Here is a 17556-nt window from a genome sequence, read left to right on the forward strand (position 1 = left end):
CTCTAGCACAATGGGGATGCAGTGAAGGCCAGTCATAGCTCTAAGTTATGTCGAACTATTTCACCTGAACAGACCAGTGTGTGGTCTTGGAGGGGTGCACGATGAACCACCCAGATCCCAGACATGTGATGCCTGCCCTTCACCCCAGGAGAAAGGAAGGGCTCGGTCTGCCAGGACATCTGCAGTTCAGAGGACCGTAGTAGAGCAGGTGCCCTCCCAGAACCCGCTGGCCTGGGCCTGTAGACCACGCACACCCTGTAACACCTTGCCTTTGCTTGGTGTCCAACTGGCAGGTCCCTGGAGACAGTGACAAGGAAAGAAAAGGAAGGACAGTTGACAAGGGGTCAGGAATAAAAGTTGGTTGGCACAAGCAGAGGCAGGCCACACCTGGAGCCCTCCCCACAGCCGGGGTCAGGGTGCCTTCTGTTTGGCTGGCCTTCCCACACTGCTCTGTGCCCAGGCCTTCCCCGGGAGCTTTTCACCCTTCGTTAGCCACCATCTGGCGGTGTCGTTGAGAGCCTGGAAGGTGGCCAGGGGCTGGTGCAGGCAGAGTGCAGAGATTTGCTGGCCTGTGTGCTGGGCCTGGCTCTGGGGACCTCAGCCCTCTCCTGATTCAACGGTGGGGGACGTTCCAGTGGCACACAGAGTGGTCTCCCAAGGCCGACAGATGGGCAGCCCTGGGGGGGCGGGGGGGGAGCCACATGGCAGGGCCATGTTGTTGTTAAATGCTGCTCATTAGGTTTTATCAGCAAGATGCTGCTCGGTTGGCAGGAACACACCTGCCCCCAGCAAGAGTGGCCGCCAGAAGCACCGATGGCCCTGGGAAGACTTTGATGGGAAGGCTGGAGCCATGGGCTTGCTCTTGGAGCTTGGAGACCTACCCCTCTATACTTGGGGAGCCTCAGGGAAAACGTGGGGGGGAGCATGTTGGTACAATGAGCTGAAGGCCAAGGAAGCCCAGCATCCCACCCTCCCCAATTCTAAGACACGGGCAAAGCCAGGTCTCTCCACTGGCAGCCAACTGGCCCTGAGCCTGGACTCTAAAAACAAACCACATCATGGGCCAGAAAACTTTGTAAAGGCCGAGACAGTAAATAGTTTAGGCTTTGTAGGCCAAGAGGCAAGACTGTGTATATTATATAGGTACTTGCATAAATATTTAAAATTTAACCACTTAAAAATTTAAAAGACATTTTTATTTCATAAGCCACACAAAAACAGGTGGTGGGCCAGATTTGCCAACTCCTAGACTACAGTCCCTTAGGCAAGGAAGCCAGCAGGAGAGGCTGTCTATAGCCTTCCTACAAGGCAAAGCCCTCAAATGTGGAGGCCACAAACGTCTGGGGGATCACACAGCCCGCATGCACACCTACCCTACCTGGGGCCTGGACCTGCCCATGTGTGGGTCAGTCTCTCTCCAGTACTGGCTGGCCACCAGGTCACGCCCAGGCCTCTCTCCCCACTCAGATCCCACAGGTACCCGAGCTGCAGGTTGGCCATCCTGACATCTCACGGTCCTGACTCGCAATGCCACCCTCCATAGATAGCAGGTAGCTGAGGCCTCAAACTGCATCCAGGCTCAGGGCAGTCCCTACACGCCAGCCCCCCATGGTCAGGCCCGGGCTGAGCTGGTCTTGCTGACTCTCTCTCCCTTGGGTGACTTCTCATCCCAGCAAATTCCTTAGGCCATCAGACAAATGCACCTCCAGTGAGCCCCCATAGCCATGCCCAGCCACATCTGAATCCACTTAGCCTCATGCTGGAACCTTCGCCAACTACATTATATTACCAATCCTGCCCCCATCTCGCAGGGAAAAAGTAGCAAAAAGAGGCCTAGGTGTCATGTGTGGCCACAGAACCTTGGAACCTCATGCGGCTCCACCTTCCCATCTGCAAAATAGGGTGAACACTGTGCCCAGCTTGGGTGCCCATGAATCAGATACTGGACGTGGAAGGTCCAGTGTAGGGCATCTGTGGCCTGGAACGTGCGTGTTCTCAGTAGCTGCTTCTTGGATCTGTGTGTAAAATTGAGGTCCAGAACCAGGATGAGCTGAGGAGACGGTGGCGGAGAAACAGGCATGGGAAGGCGGAGGTGGCTGATCTGAAGCTGAGAAGGGGCAGAGGAGCCCACCTCGTCTCTCAGGGCAGTGCCCACTGCACGAAGGTGGGGAGGGAGACGGGAAAGAGGGGAAGGGGTGGGCACCTGTCACAAGCGAGACATCAGGACAGAGAATTATCCTTATAATCTCCTCCACTTTTTTTTTTTTTTTTTTTTTTTTTTAAGATTTTGAGAGAAAGAGAAGGAGAGGTGAAGGGGCAGAGGGAGAAGCAGACTCCCCGCTGAGCAGGGAGCCTGGCGTGGAGCTCGATCCCAGGACCCTGAGACTATGACCTGAGCCGAAGTCAGGTGCTTAACCAACTGCCTGGCCTGAGCCACCCAGGCACCCCTCCTCTACCCTTGGGTAAGAAGAGACACCTTCCCTTAGCTTCACCTGCCCAAAGGTTTCACCTCTAACCTAGCTTTGGGTGGGATGGCTTTGGCTGCAAGTGACCCCCGCAAATTGGCTTATACCTCAGTTAAGACACAGCTGGAGGCAGGAAGTTCTGGGCTGGGGGGGGCGGTTCACAGCTTTGTGACATCCGGGCTTCTGGTCCATCCTCTGAGCATCTGTTCTGGCCTTCCCCTCCTGGTTGTAGGGGAGCTGCTGTGACCATCAGTTCGCCGAACTGCACCCCCCAAACCAAAGTTGGGGGGCAGGAGACTTCCCTCAAGTCCCATTGGCCAGAACTGGGTCACATGCCCAGCCCTAACACAGGACAGGAGAGAGCTGGGCTCCAGGCTGACCCCGCTGAGTACGCTGCACCCCAGACCTGAGCACCAATTGGGGGTTCTGCTGGAAAGGAAGAGAGCAGGACTGGACATTTGGTCAGAAATCAACCAAGCCGCCAGGGCTTATTGAGACTTCGTTTTTTAGCATCTGCATTATTTTTAACTGGAGATGTAAGACTGTCAAAACAAGTGAGTCACCATGCCCTTCTCACTAAAACCTGGTGGATTATTAATACTTCCATCCAAATTCCTGGGGAGACACAGATGCCTGGATGGGATAAGGCAAGGAGATGTCAGGCTGCCCTTGGAAGGGTTTAATGTCCTCACACCAGGGGCTGGGCTGGGCACCCATGTGCGGGGAGCTGGTAATTAATGGCTTTTAGGCATTCACTGTATGACAGGCACTCCGTCCAGAGGGGAGCAAAATAGGCATTAAAACATTAAAGGGAAAAAAACTAATTGAGTTGTCCAGATACACCATGGTGGCTCCAATAAGGAGAGGATCCTCCTGGCCCCCAGTGGTCACTGAAATGGTTCAAAAAGCCATGGGAACACCAGGACAGGAGCCAAGGTACCAACATTCTGACCCAAGCTGAGCACTTGCTCAGCCTCGGTCTCTTCATTTGTAAAAACCAGCATTTGGTATCAAAGGTCAAGATCCTTGTGGCTTAGGTCCTCTGTGGCTGCAATCTTGAGTCAAAAATGACAAGCAGGACTATTTGGGACTAGTCTGAAATCCAGCAGCCCCCTGGGTCCTTGTAATTCCCTCCTCCAGACGGGCAGAGACAATGCCGTGGTGATGCTGGGATGATGATGAAGGCGAGGGTGCTGGCTCTATGCCACATGCTGCCCCCGTGTGTTGCCTCATTTCACTCCCTCAACAGCTCCACGGAATTGCTACTTTTATTAACCTCATGTAACTGAGGCCCGAGGCAGCTCCTGCCCATATTCACCTCTGATGGACTAAACTGGTGATCCTCTAAATGCATATGTGAAGCCCTAACCCGCAGTGTGACCATGGTTGGAGACAGGGTCTTTAAAGGGATAACTAAGGTTAAATGAAGTCCTAAGGATGGAACCCCAATCCAATAGGATTGGTGTCTTCATACGAAGAAGAAGGGACAGGAAGGATGCACAGAGGAGAGACCACGAGAGGACACAGTGAGAAGGTGGTCATCTGCAGGCCAAGGACAGGGGCCTCAGAAGAAACCAATCCTGCTCACATTTGATCTCAAACTTCCAGCCTCCAGAACTGTGAGAGAATACATTTCTGTCATTGAAGCCACCCAGTCTGTGTTTTGTTACGGCTGCCCAGGCTGACAAACACATCACCCAGTGATAGAGCCAACATGGGAACCAGGCAATCTGACTACGGAGCCATACGCTTTAAAAAAATTTTTTTTTATTATTATTTATTTTATTATTTTATTATTTTTATTTTTATTTTATTAAAAATTTATTTTAAAAAATTATTGTGAATGTGTATGAGCATGCACAAACATGAGTCAGGGTTGGGGGAGATGGTGCAGAGGGAGAAGCAGACTCCCCACTGAGCAGGGAGCCCAACATAGGGTTCCATGCCAGGATCATGATCTGAGTCAAAGGCAGATGCTTAACCGACCAAGCCCCCAAATGCCTCTCAAAGCCATATTCTTAAGAACGTCATTGTCTACAATTCAATTCTTTGATTGGAGAGGTGGGGAGTAGATCTCCTTTTGGCCAGGTCTGCGTGTACAAAGTACTCAGATGTCAAATCTTACCCCCTTCCCTCCTTACTCTACATAACAAAATACACTCTATTTGAGATTCTCCAAGACCCAGGTTTTGGGTGGAAATGGTCCCAGGAAAATTGGGGCCAGAATTCCATGGGTGCCTAGAACTGTCTGGGTAACACACAGAGCTGGGTCATGCCTGTAGGCACCAGAGATTTCAGTCAGAGATTTTAAATGGTATCGACATCTGCTTCCTAGGGAATAGTTTTGATGCTGCCCTAATCAAAGAGACTGGGATTTAAATCCTGCCTTTCCCAGGTGTGGGACCTTGAGCAAGTCATGTCACCCTCTGAGCCTCAGTTTCCATTTGTCACATGGAGAAAATTACTCTCAGAAGGCGTGCTGGGAAGATAGAGAAGTTAGTACGTGGGCATCTGCTTCACAGATGGTCTTAATTCAGCACCACCTGACCTGAGGGACCACCTGAAATCCCCTTAGCTTCATCAAAGCAAAACCCACAGTTACAAATCCCCTGGCAGGCAGCCGCCGGTCCTTTCTGGAAGGAGCTGGGTATAAATTATAGATCACAATCTTTCAGATCAGCTGCAGTTCTGGTTCTCGCCTCACTACGGGTGGAGAGGGGGTGGGGGAGAATGGGCAGGCTCCCTCAGAGCACTGTTCATGGCCCAGGGGATCCCTGCTGCCCCTGCAGAAAGCCTGCCCCCAGCTTCCCTTCCCCCAAAGAGCAAGTGCCCCTTGGGCTGGGCTTGCTCCCCTCCCATCAGCCTCCAAGACTTGGAGCTGGCCACAGCCTGAGCCCCAGCCCCACTGAGCATGCCCACTCCATCCTCCATCCCCAGGGAAGGGCTCCCTCTCTAGAGAGCCAGAGGAGGAGCCAAATGCAGAGGAATCATGTGTTTAAGATTGGGAGGCTGCAGGAGGCCAAGGTGCAAGCAGCCCTGTCTTTATCAGCAAGGCCTGCCGAGCAGACTGAGGGTGATTCCTTGCTTCCTTCCTGTGCCCATGCACCCTCCCCACCACCAAACACACCCCTGGGGCCGTGGTGTTCCTAAGCCTCTCTCCAGGGAACCCCCAGCTATTGCAAGCTGAGCAAGCAGCCCATGGGGAGATAATGTCCAGATCCACCCGTTTCTCTCCCTGGGAATTCCGGGGTCCTGCTAGCAGACGTAGGGCCCGGAGCCAGCCAGCCAGCTAGGATTCTAACCAAATTGCCTTCCCCGCCTTGTGACTTTGGACAGGTCACTCTCCCCGCTCTAAGTCCCATCGTCCTCATCAGCAAGAATGCAGATACCGATAATACCCATATTACCAGGACGCTGAATTAAATGAGCTAACACGTTTAAAAATGAGTAGTGCAGGGCCTGGCAGGGAGTAAGCTTGAAACAGAGGTTAGCGAGCTGGGATGCAGGGTCGGGGCCAGAGCAAAACCAGCGAGTAGCAAGGGCACAAGATGTAGGTGCCTGAGAACAAGGGCTCCTTAAAGTTCATGGGCTGGCACCTCGCTTACCTCGCTGGCAGTATGTGCAGGGCACCAGCCAACATCTGCATCGACACTCAGAGCGGGCAGGGAGGGAGGGAGATGCAGGGTGCAGCCTCTCTCACTTCTCTGGGGCTGTTTCCACATCCAAAATGCTGAGGCCAGCACGGTGGCCCTTCACTATGCCCATCCCGGAGCTGCGTGGGGAGCAAACAAGAGAAGGCAGGGAGGGGGCTTGGTGGGTCACTGGCGAGGATGCTCGGATCACCATCCATCCATCAATCCTTGTCCTGCAGCTCAGCACCTCTCCTGCCCCACCTCCCCGCCTACGGAGTGGAAGGTCTCTCCAGGTATTTAAAGTCTCCATTAACCTTGTCCAGTTGCCATTTGATTGTCTGGCTCCGTATCTCTGGATCTGAGGACAAGAAAGCAAAATTACCCAAAACAGGAGTCAGCCACACAGTGCTCTGTAGCAAGACCTCTTCGTCTCACCTCCACTTTAATTTTTTAAACAAAACCCACCAATCCCCCAACCACCACCATCAATGAATTGAGTTGCAAGGAAAATTAGGTAGCAGCTCAGATTTTAATCAATATTTGCTTCGGCCAGGAGGAAAGAGGTTGCTTCTTTCGCCTGTCCCTAATCTGCAGTGTTAATTATCTTGGTTACATGCTAGCAAATTAATTATGAACTAATGAAGTTAAAGGAGGTTATTTGTTAAGGAAAACTGATTACATATTGTTAGCTCTGAGGGATTAAATGGGAAACCACTGTCAGGAAAACAGCTTTAAAAATTAGGCGTGATATGTGATTTGTGGGGTTGTGTAGCCAGAAGGATGCTGCTGGACTCTGGATCACAGGCCACCACCCCCACCCTCCCCTGTGGTCGGGTCCTACGGAGATCTGCCCATGTTATGGGAGAGCTTACCTGTGTTATCTGCTCCAGGTGAAAAGGTATTAACACTAGAAGAGGCATCTTTCCTTGAGGGGGGCGTGAGAGAGAGCGAGAGGTGGGCAGGGGTTGCTGGGAGAACTGGAGGTGTGCGTACATATGCAGATGCAAACCCGATGTCTTCTCAGTGGGCAACGCAGCGGGATGGCAACTGCCCTACTCGAGGGGGAACAGAGTAGGAACCATTAGTGGCTCTGCCCTCCACGTGGGTTTCCAGATGCTTCCTTGGAAGCAGCAGCAGTGCTGAGCTGGAAGGCAGAAAGCTCAGGCTTGCTCAGGCCTTGCATATCAGAGTCAGGGGAGACAAGCCTAACTGCCAAAGGATGGACTTTCCAACCCGAGCCATCTGCGAGCCACACCTGCAGGACAGAAAGAAGGAACAGGACGGGCTCCCAATGTGAAGGTTCATCCAGGGCTTTGCAGGCCACACTATGCGAGGCAGAAATCGCTAGCTGCCCACCAAGATTCATCCTCCTGTTCTTCCTTAGAAGAACTCATTCTGTGTCCCTCATGAATAAATCTTAAAAAAAAAAAATTCATTTAAGTCAAGGGGGCAATGCATCCAGCTAGGAAAAACCACATTTCCCAGATTCTCCCTGCACCTGAGGAATGCAATCTGGTCAAGGAAATGCGAGCTGAGGTTACCGGGTATGATATGTGAAGAGAACAGAAAGCTGGGAGGCACGTGTTTGCTCTTCTCTCTTCTTCCTTTCCCTGCCTGCCCTGCAGGTGTGATGGCCGGAGCTCCAACAGTGCTTCTGAAGCAGAGGCAAACTTAAGCATGAAAGCTACTCACTAACAAATGTGGGGCAGGAAAGACGGAAGCCGCCTGGGTCCCTGATTACGGTGGGGCATCACCCCAGCCCTGAAACACCTGCCTCTGGACTTCTACGTGGGAGAAAAAAACAGAAAACACCTGAGGTGGTGTGTTTGTGCTATGGTTTTTATTGGGAGGTGTGGGGAGGCTCTTTATCTCTAACTCACACAATAAGGATTGTGGCCATTTCAGCATCGGCAGTGGGTGACCCCAAAGGTTTGATTCACTCAGTTTGTCAGGCTGGGAAAAGAAATGGTATTTATGAAGAGGAACCCCTTGTGAAATGGGGGAGTGGAGATCGGGCCATGGTGTCTCTCTCTCTCACACACACACACACACACACACACTCACTTGCTAAGCACACTCACTCTGCTCTTTCCTCTCACTAGCTCAGAATATTCCAGTTCCTCTGAGGTTCAAACTCATTCCACCCATGTGTTCAGATAAATGGGGCCAACGTAGGCTTGGGGTTGGGGTTGAGTGTGTGTTGGGCTGCCAGGGCCCTTGCTTCCTCTACCTCATCCACATCCAGCTCTGCTTAGCAGCTCCCCCTCTGAGGCCACTGAGCAGGGACTTGGCCTCCTTCAAAGCCCCAGGAGTCTGTCCATCTGACTCTGAGAGAGTCCGGCCCGGAATGGCTGCTGTCAGGAGTACCCCACACCCACCATGGTGTGGAAGGCTGGAAGCCATCCAGTCTCCCTCCCTCAAGGCAGTAGAGACCCTGAAGGGGGTCTCATTCCTCCATGACATGTACAAGAGGAAAACCAAGGTTAGGAGAGGCAGCGACACACGTTCCCAACATCCAGTCTGACGGATACAGAGATCAACAGCGGCCCCTCCTGCCACCTTCACCCACTTCACCCATGCCAGGCTGGGAAGATGGAAGCTTTCAGTCCTGTGGCCCCATTCATTCCGGACTGGGGGTTACTAACCCAGGCTGAGCCAAACCACACTTTCATACAGCCCAAAGAAAGCATTAACTTAGCCCTATTCTGAAACAGTGCTGTCCACCTGAAGTAAATGCATGGCACATACGTAATTTTAACTTTCCTAGTAGCCACATTAAAGAACACGGAAACACATAAGATCAACTTTAATAATATTTTATCCGATTCAATATATCCAGAGATTATCATTTCAACCTGTTAGTAGTATTAAATCACTAATGAGGTATTTTACATTAGTTTTTCATACCAATTCTTTAAAATTGGGTGTGTATCTTGCACTTTCGCACACCGTAGTTCAGACTAGACATACGTCAAGCGCTCAGTGGCCACAGGTGGTAAGTGGCTGCCATATAGAAAAGCAGAGTTCTAGAAAATTAGCGGAAAACTTCACATTCTTTAAAGGACAAAGCACCTTGTAAACACAAATATGCACTGATAAATATCAGTCGGGTCTGAGAATGCCTTTTGTCCTGTCCCCAACCACTTGATATCATCAATTTTTTAAAAAATTTTTAACAAAATATCTTTGTTTTAGTTTGCCTTCTCCTGACCAGGCGAGAAGTGGTCAAGGACATTTTTATAGGTTGATTGCCAGTTCCAATGTCTTCTGTGAAGTGTTTTGGATCCTTTGCCCATTTTTTAAATTGGGAACTTTAACTTTTTCTCATTGAATATTTTTATTATTAACTCTTTGTGAGACCTGAAGAAAAAGTTTTCTCTGGTCTGTGATTGCGCTTCATTCTGTTTACTGTGCCTTTTGTTGATCTGAGATTCTTTTGTTTTTATGCAGTCAAGTGTGTCCCTCTTTTCCTTGGTAGCATCTGGGTTTGATGACTTGGCGAGGAAGGCGTACGCTCCCCAAGATTACAAAAATATTCTGCTATATAGTCTGCAAATATTCTATTCTAGTTTTTTGTTTGTTTAGCTCTTTGCTCCATCTGGAGTTTATTTTTGCCCAGCACTGTTCCTAGCACAGCTCACAAAATGTCAGCCCCTGGTGCTTGCTTGGGGAGGGTGGGGCTCCCTGGAAAGGTGAGAAATGCAGATGTGCAGCTGGAAAACAGCTCTCATGTGACTGTAGGGCTGGGAAGTGACGAGGGTGGAGGCTGGTGGCTCAGGCATTGAGGTCTTTGGATCCCTTAACAATCCCAAAACCATCGGCAGCGACTTCCAGGCAGCCTTTCTAACCCCTGAGGACTTCACTTTATCCTCTACGGAATGAGGCTAGTAATGTCTCATAGCATCCAGGCTGCACGGATAAAATAGTCTCTCCGTGGCTTCATTTCCTCCTTTCTAAATGGAATAAGAGGGACACCTGGGTGGCTCAGTGGTTGAGCATCTGCCTTGGGCTCAGGGTGTGATCCTGGGATCCAGTCCCACATCAAGCTCCCTGCGAGGAGCCTGCTTCTCTCTCTGCCTCTATGTCTCTCATGAATAAATTTTTTAAATCTTTAAAAAAATAAAAATAAATTAGATAAGAATGTCCCTCCTCAGCTCCTCAAAAGTTAAAAATAGAAGTACCCTACAATCCCACAATCGCACTACTGGGTATTTACCCAAAGAATACAAAAACACGAGCTCAGAGATACATGCACCCCTATGTTTATAGCAGCACTATTTACAACAGCCAAATTATGGAAACAGCTCAAGTCTTCATCGATGGATGAATGGATAAAGAAAAGATGTGGGGTATGTATATATACACAATGGACTACTACTCAGCCATAAAAAGAATTGAGATCTTGCCATTTGCAACCACATGTATGGAGCTAGAGAGTATTGTGCTCAGTGAAATAAGTCAATCAGAGAAAGACAAATACCATAGGATTTTACTCCTATGGGGAGTTTAAGGAACAAAACAAATGAGCAAAGAGGTGGGGGGAGAGAAAGAAAGAGACAAACCAAGAAACAGACTCTTCACTATAGAGAACAAATGGTTGGCTACCAGGGGGGAGGTGGGGCGAGGTCCGGGGGTGGGGCAGAGGTATGTACAGCTGATGGGGATCACACAGTGCATTTGTTGTGATGAGCACCAGGGGATTAAAATAAAAACTTAAAAAGAAAAAAAAAAAAGGTTGTCCCTCCTCCTAGTGAGGTAAAATTAGCTAACACTCTGGCTTACAACAGTTTACCTCCCTCGTGGTCAGTGAGTTGACGAGGCTCAGCTAGGTGGTTCTCACTGGACGTTCCCTGTCCTTGCAGTCACTACAAGGCCATCAGCTAGAGCTGCGGCCATCTGAGGGCCTAGCTGAGCCGGGTGCCTGAAGCAGCTCACTCACATGGCCGGCAGTGGATGAGACTGCTGGCAGGGGTGGGGACTCCTTTGGGCAGGTGGTCAGGGAGGACTTCTCTGAGGAGGTGACATTTTAGCTGCAGCCTGAATGCGAAGGGGACAGCCATGCACATGCCTGGGGGCAGCCTGCTTCCAGCTGAGAAAACAGCGATTATGAAGGCTATGATTCGAGAAGGACCTCTGCTTGGAAGATCTAGTAAGTCCCGTGGGCAGGTGGACCCAACTGGCCGGTGAACAAGGCAGCTGATGCTCCCTGCCTTGGGAGTGAGATCTCCAGGAAAAAAAAAAAAGAAAGAAAGAAAGAAAACCCCAAGAAGAGGTGGCTGTGCAGAAAGCCTGCCTAGCACAAGGCTGAGGAACCGGGGATTGTGGCCAGGATCCTCCTTCATCTGGAAAACTGCCTCACTTGCTTAGGGCCTTCTTACTGAATTAGAACATTTGCCCCATTCTTCAAGTGTCATACCTGCCACCGGCGACAAGTCGGTGACAGCGTACCCCAGCAGAAATAGCACGACCAGAGACAGAATGCAAGATAACAAGCCCCCTTTTAGGAAGCCAGCCCAGCAGGCGCCCCAAACACCCCTCACTCTGTTCCTTTCTCTTTGACGTGAACAGCTGCACTAATGGGAGTTTACTCATCAGATTAAAAATAATTTGCTAAATATCACAGCGGAGTTATTTCTAAGTGGCTTCAGTTACTGTAATAAGATGCAGGGTCGGGTTAACAGTGAGGTGCATCTAGACAACAAAAGCAGGGATTTGAAACAAAATGCCAGATAAATCAGACACGCATTCGTAGTTTAATTAGGTGGTTTTGCAGCCTGGATCAGTTAGCTATTTGAACTCCCCGATTCAAATGCTAATTGCATCTGGAAACACCCTCATAGACACACCCAGAAGTACTGTTTAGCCAAATGTCTGGGCACCCCATGACCCCGTCAAGTTGACAGGTAAGATTAACCATTTCACCTGGTCCATATATTAACTCACTTTACTGGAACACTTTCAGGTGGGTCTCATCATCACCCCATTGCCTAGATAAGAGAATGTGAGGCCCGAAGCTTCTAAGCCCGCCAGAAGCCTCACAGCTAACGTACAGTGCACTCCAGATCCGAAGCCAGGTCGCCGTGACTTCACAGAGGGCTGTTCACCTTCCTCTGGCATCTGGCTGCAGTATGGGCCTAAACGCCGCGCATGTGTGGCCAGTGGGTACAGTAGTCTGGGCACCCCATGTCTCAAGAGGGGTTGCAGAGTCTCTTGCTCAGGAGAAAAATGCTATTTGCGTCTGGAGCTCACTCTCTATACAAAGAGCATGCTTCCCTGGCAAGAGGAGGCTGGTCTAGAATTTTGTTAACCGTCTCCCAGCAATTTGGACCTCAAGGTGCCACATTTTTTCCATTCTAATGAGGAGGAATCCAGAGGCTTTTTTGGAAATGTTCTCCTTGAAATGCAGAGACAAAGCCTCCAAAGTTAAAAGCTAAGGTGGCCTGGGCAGCCTTTTGATGCCCTGCCTCCGCCAGGGTCAGCCCCCTAGCCAGCCCAGGCAGGTCCTGCAGGGAAGGCACCTGAGGCCTGCAACCTGTCTCCACACCCCTCTGCTCACCACCCTCCCACCCCCAACATAGAGGCCTTCCTGGCTCCTTCTCCCAGAGACTGGCCTCTGGCCCTGTGCACCTGGCAGGTAGATAAAGGCAGGGTGAGTCACAGCTTCCTGGAAAACTGTGGTCTAGACGAACTCCCAGAGGGCAGGTGGGTGTCAAGACAAAAGACTCGACCCAGCCAAAGAATAGGAAAAGGAAGGGTTTTTATGTAACAAGGAGAACACCAGGGAAACTTCCCACCGGGCAGATCCTCACACTGTAACACTGGGGTTTAAGCTAAGGATGCATACCCTCCACCAAGGGCTTGCACAATGGGGAATACAGCAGGGAATTGGGGCAAAAGTCATGCAGGTGACTGAGTCCAGGTCAAAGTCCTGAGGGCCAGCAAGGGGCGGTGTCATCAATTCTTTGGCTCTAGCTGGTCTGGTAACTGAGTGCTCGAGGGGTTTAGGTCCCACAAAGATAACTCGAGGGTGTCAATCTTCACTTTTGAATCAGCGCAATGAACACTGGTTCATTGTCTTTGATAGGATTAGGCTGCCTGCTGACCAGCTAGGGGCTGGTGGTTCTTCTACCCTTTCACAAGGTGGCCAGAGCCTAAAAGGAATTTTCTTTTCTCTCCCTCTCTCTTTTTTCTTTTTTAAAGATTTTATTTGAGAGCACACATGCACAAGCAGGGTAAGGGGCAGAGGGAGAAGCAGACCCCCAACTGAGCAGGAAGCCCCATGGAGGGCTCCATCCCAGGACCCTGGGATTGTGACCTGAGTCGACAGCAGCTGCTCAACCAACTGAGCCACCCAGGCGCCCCTAAAATGACTTTTCTTATCAAGAAAGCTATGCCTGTGTTTGTCCAGGGACCTTGCACACTGGCTTCTCCAGGAAGCTTGTCCAGGGTAGACTGTTGTAGGCACACCAACAGCCAAGGTTGGAGAAGTGGGGACCTGTAGGGTCAACCCAGAGTCGGGCCATGCCTCCTCCTCTCTGTTCAGCTCAGTCTCTGCTCCCAGGGAACCAGGACTGGGTCAGGGGATCAGGGCCCAGAAACTATTTTCTAACTTAATGTGTCCCAAGGTATAACATGTTACAAAAAGTCACCTGAGATCTTGCTAACAATATGCAGGGTCTGATTCAGCAGGTCTAGGGCGGGGCCAAGCCCCTGCTCACCTAACAATTTCCTGGTGATGCTGATGACTCTGACTCCCAACCTGCACTCTGAGTAGTGAGGAGGATCTGACTCATCAACTGCCCTCCTAGCATGTACTGTGGCTTGAAGAGGAGACATCCCAGCAGGGGTTAGGAGGTGCACAAAGGAACAGCATCAAATAAAGAATGTATGAGAGCTTGGGTGTCAAATGAGTGGTCACTTGACTTGTCTGTGCCTTGGTTTCCTTAGCTGTAAAATGAAAATAAATTTTTTAAAGAGATTTATTTGAGAGAGAGAGAGTGTGTGGAAGCAGGGAGATGGGAGGGGCAGAGAGAGAGAGAGGGAGAGAGAGAATCTTAAGCAGGCTCCATGCTGGGAGCTGGGCATGGAGCCCGACTTGGGGCTCAATCTCACGACCTTGAGATCATGACCTGAGCAAAAATCAAGAGTTGGAGGCTCAACTAACTGAGCCACCCAGGTGCCCCCAAAATAAATCATTCATTGCAGTTTCTGAAAAATTAATGTACTCTAATTTATAAAGTCTGAGTTACTACTTTGATCAATCAAAATATCAGAGATCAACACATTTGCTTACAGAATCACATTCAACCAAGATGGAGTAATGATTTTCAATACCACTGGGCATCAAAGAATGATAGATAGTGACCCCAAGGGAATAAACAAGATAAGACCTATGATTGGCTAGTTTGCTGCCTTCAGAACATTTCCAGACAAGGTACAGGAAAGGGAAACCCAAGAGGAGCCCAGTGGACTCCCTGAATTGAAGAAACAAATTTAAGAGTTTGGGGAGGCTCAGGATGCTTCAGGTTGAAGGATAGAGTGCTAGAGAGGAGAGAGTTCTGCAGAGCTTGAGTACTTAGCAGAGATTGATCAGCACATATAGACAAGGAAACTACCATAGGTCATGGAAAGAACCTCCCAAAAGGAGGACCACAAATAGTAGCTATTCCCACCAACCAGTTTGGAAAACTTCATGGGCTTTGAGTATTCAGAAAGCTCTTGCCTTAGTAATAGAGAATAGTTAACCCCGGATAGCACTGCTCTGGCCCTGCCTGCCAAATCTTAAAACTCAGAAGAGTCAAAATGTAATTTAACTGCATGTCAGAAAAAAGCTCAAGAATTCAAAAATCCAGCACCCAACAAGGTAAAATCACAATATGTGACATCCAATCAAAGATTATTTGGTTAAACATCCAACTCTTGATTTCAGCTCAGGTCACAATGTCAGGGTCATGGGGTCAAGCCCTAGATTGGGCTCTGTGCTCAGTGGGGAGTCTGCTTAAGAATCTGTCTTCTCCCCATCTCCCTCTGCTCCTCCCCAACACTTGTGCCCCTCTCTATCAAAAAAAAAAAAAGAATGGAAGTTTTTCTTTTTATGAAAGATATTTTTAAAAGACCATAACCAAACTTCTAGTAATGAATGCTACTATGTCTCAAATAAAAAACAATCCTGCATGGGACTAGCAGATTAGATATTGCAAAAGAAAAGATTATAAATTTAAAGACAGGAGTAGAAATTATCCAGAATGAAACAGAGAAGGAAAGTAAAGATTTTTTTTTTAATTAAAAGTGCATCAGGGACACCTGAGTGGCTCAGTCTGTTAAGCATCTGACTTCAGCTCAGGTCATGATCCCCAAGTCCTGGGATCGAGTCTCAAATTCAGCTCCCTCCCCTGTGCTTGTGCTCTCTCTCAGATAAATAAACAAATAAATAATCCTGAAAAAATAAATGAAAAGCTGAGACAACTTCCAGCAACCTAATATATGTGTGATTGGAGTCTCAGAAGGAAGTGGGAATATGAATAGAAAATATCTGCTGCTGATTTAGTAGGTCTAGGGCAAGGCCCAAGAACCTGCATTGCTAACAAGTTCCCAGGTACTGCTAAAGCTTTTGGCCCAAAAACCACACTTTAAGAGCTCTTGCTCTAAAACAGGAATTGGCAAACTATAGCCTGTGGGCTAAACCTACCTCTTCTATAAAGTTTTACTGGAACACAGCCATATTATTTACATATTCTCTATGACTTCTTTCATGCTATAAAAACAGAGTAGTTGCAACAGAGACCGTTAGGTCTGGAAAGCCTAAAGTATTTACTATTGGGTCCTGTACAAAATAGTTTTGCTCCCCCGCTTTAGGTGATAAAGTAGGGCTCTAAGTGTTTACAGCCAAAGCACCAGCAGCTGACTACTGCCACTCACAATGCAGAACTGACTCAAGAGGGCCCAGCACAGAGGAAGCTGCTGCTGAGAGTTAGTTTCCCAGGTGATATGTCCAAGTAGAATAGGTGGTAACATGTGGTAGAATTTGGTGGAAATGAGGTCAGGGCATTGGACCCCATCTTCGCTGGGGCCTGTTGGAACCACTCTGCTGCTACCTTGCAAACAACCATCTTCCAGAGAGATGAGGAAAGCTATGTTCCCTCTGCCAGGAATGTTGGAAGCTATTACTGTTGAGGAGGAAAAACCAATGGATGGAATGAAACTGGAACAGGAAGTCATTTTTTCTATTAGGGCAGCCCAAGGACAAGGAGTACAGGGCCTCAGGCGCCCCTATCCACCTGTACATCCAACCAGCCAGCCATCTCATCCATCCTTCTATCAGTCCAGCCATCTAGCCACTTATTCTTCCAACCATCCACACATTCTATGGATATTTCCAGCTACCATCCAACCTTCTTCTATCATCCACCCACCCTGCTTCAGCTATTACCCATCTATCCATTGGGTAATTCATTGAACCATCCATTCATCAAAAGAATGTTTACTGAGCACTGTGCTACTTGCTGGAGATGCAGTAGGAACAAGGATGCTGTCCCTGCCCTTATGAGGTTTACAGCCTTGGAGGGAAGACAGACAATGAGTGATTACACACAAATACAAATCAGAATGACATTTGTGTTAGGCGCTATGAGGAAGTACAGGTAAAACCAGTCCCATCAGGAAGGCTAAAGAAAGCTTCTCTGAGGAAATGATGTTGGAACTGGGGCCTGAAAAGGGTGGCATGGATCAGGTGAGGCAGGAGGAAGAGCCTTCCAAGAATCAGATAGGGAGCTGAGCAAGCAGAATGAGTGAAGGGGAGGGGCAGCAGCTGAGCCTAAAGAGGAGGAGGGACCAGGGGCCCACCCTGCAGGCCAGGTAAGTAGTTTGGCCTTTGTCCTAAGAGAAGTGGGGTAGCCATGGAAAACTTAAGGGTAGACTATGCGATTATACCAGCATTTTGACACAATAGGTGTGTTAGTTGATTGTGTAGATGTGTGTGAGGGTGCATTTGATGAGAGCCAGAGTGCAAACAGGTGAATAATTTCGGAAACTGCTTCCAGGCAAAAAGTGAAGGTGGCCCAGGCTTGGAGGGAGGAGGAGATAGAGAAAAGTGGACAAACTCTAAACTATAGCCTTAGCTTAGGCCCCATGTCAGCTCAGAGGGGGCCCAGAAGAGAGGTCTTAGGAGTGGCATTGGGGTCCTGGCCAGGAGGGAAGGGGCCTCAACAGGATGCCAAAGCCCCACTCCCCCATTTCACACACTTCCAGGGCTTTCCCTTGCAATCAGCTGACCTGCCTTGTGCCAGTGCACAAAGGCTCGGTTCCTGGGTCAGGCACCACCAGGGTGACCCATTGTCCTGTTCACCCAAAACTGAAAGGGTTTCCCAGGATGCAGGACTTTCCGTGCTGGTCAGCGTAGGCCCAATATCTCCTTGGGTGGTGGAGGTCCAACAGCCTTGGAAGGTAGCCTGGAAAGCGTA

General features: G+C 49.4%; 1 long non-coding RNA gene across 1 annotated transcript; it reads right to left on the reverse strand.

Annotated features, from left to right (window-relative positions):
• Positions 1–4320: 4320 nt before the first annotated feature.
• On the reverse strand, positions 4321–8967 carry LOC112672605 (uncharacterized). The gene is made up of 3 exons (XR_003144381.3): positions 6970–8967; positions 6412–6455; positions 4321–6237 (listed from the first exon to the last, which is right to left on the reverse strand). It is a non-coding gene; the product is annotated as an uncharacterized LOC112672605 (long non-coding RNA).
• Between the last annotated feature and the right edge of the window lie 8589 nt (positions 8968–17556).

Source organism: Canis lupus, chromosome 28, assembly GCF_003254725.2.
Source record: "Canis lupus dingo isolate Sandy chromosome 28, ASM325472v2, whole genome shotgun sequence".
Classification (NCBI taxonomy): Eukaryota; Metazoa; Chordata; class Mammalia; order Carnivora; family Canidae; genus Canis; species Canis lupus.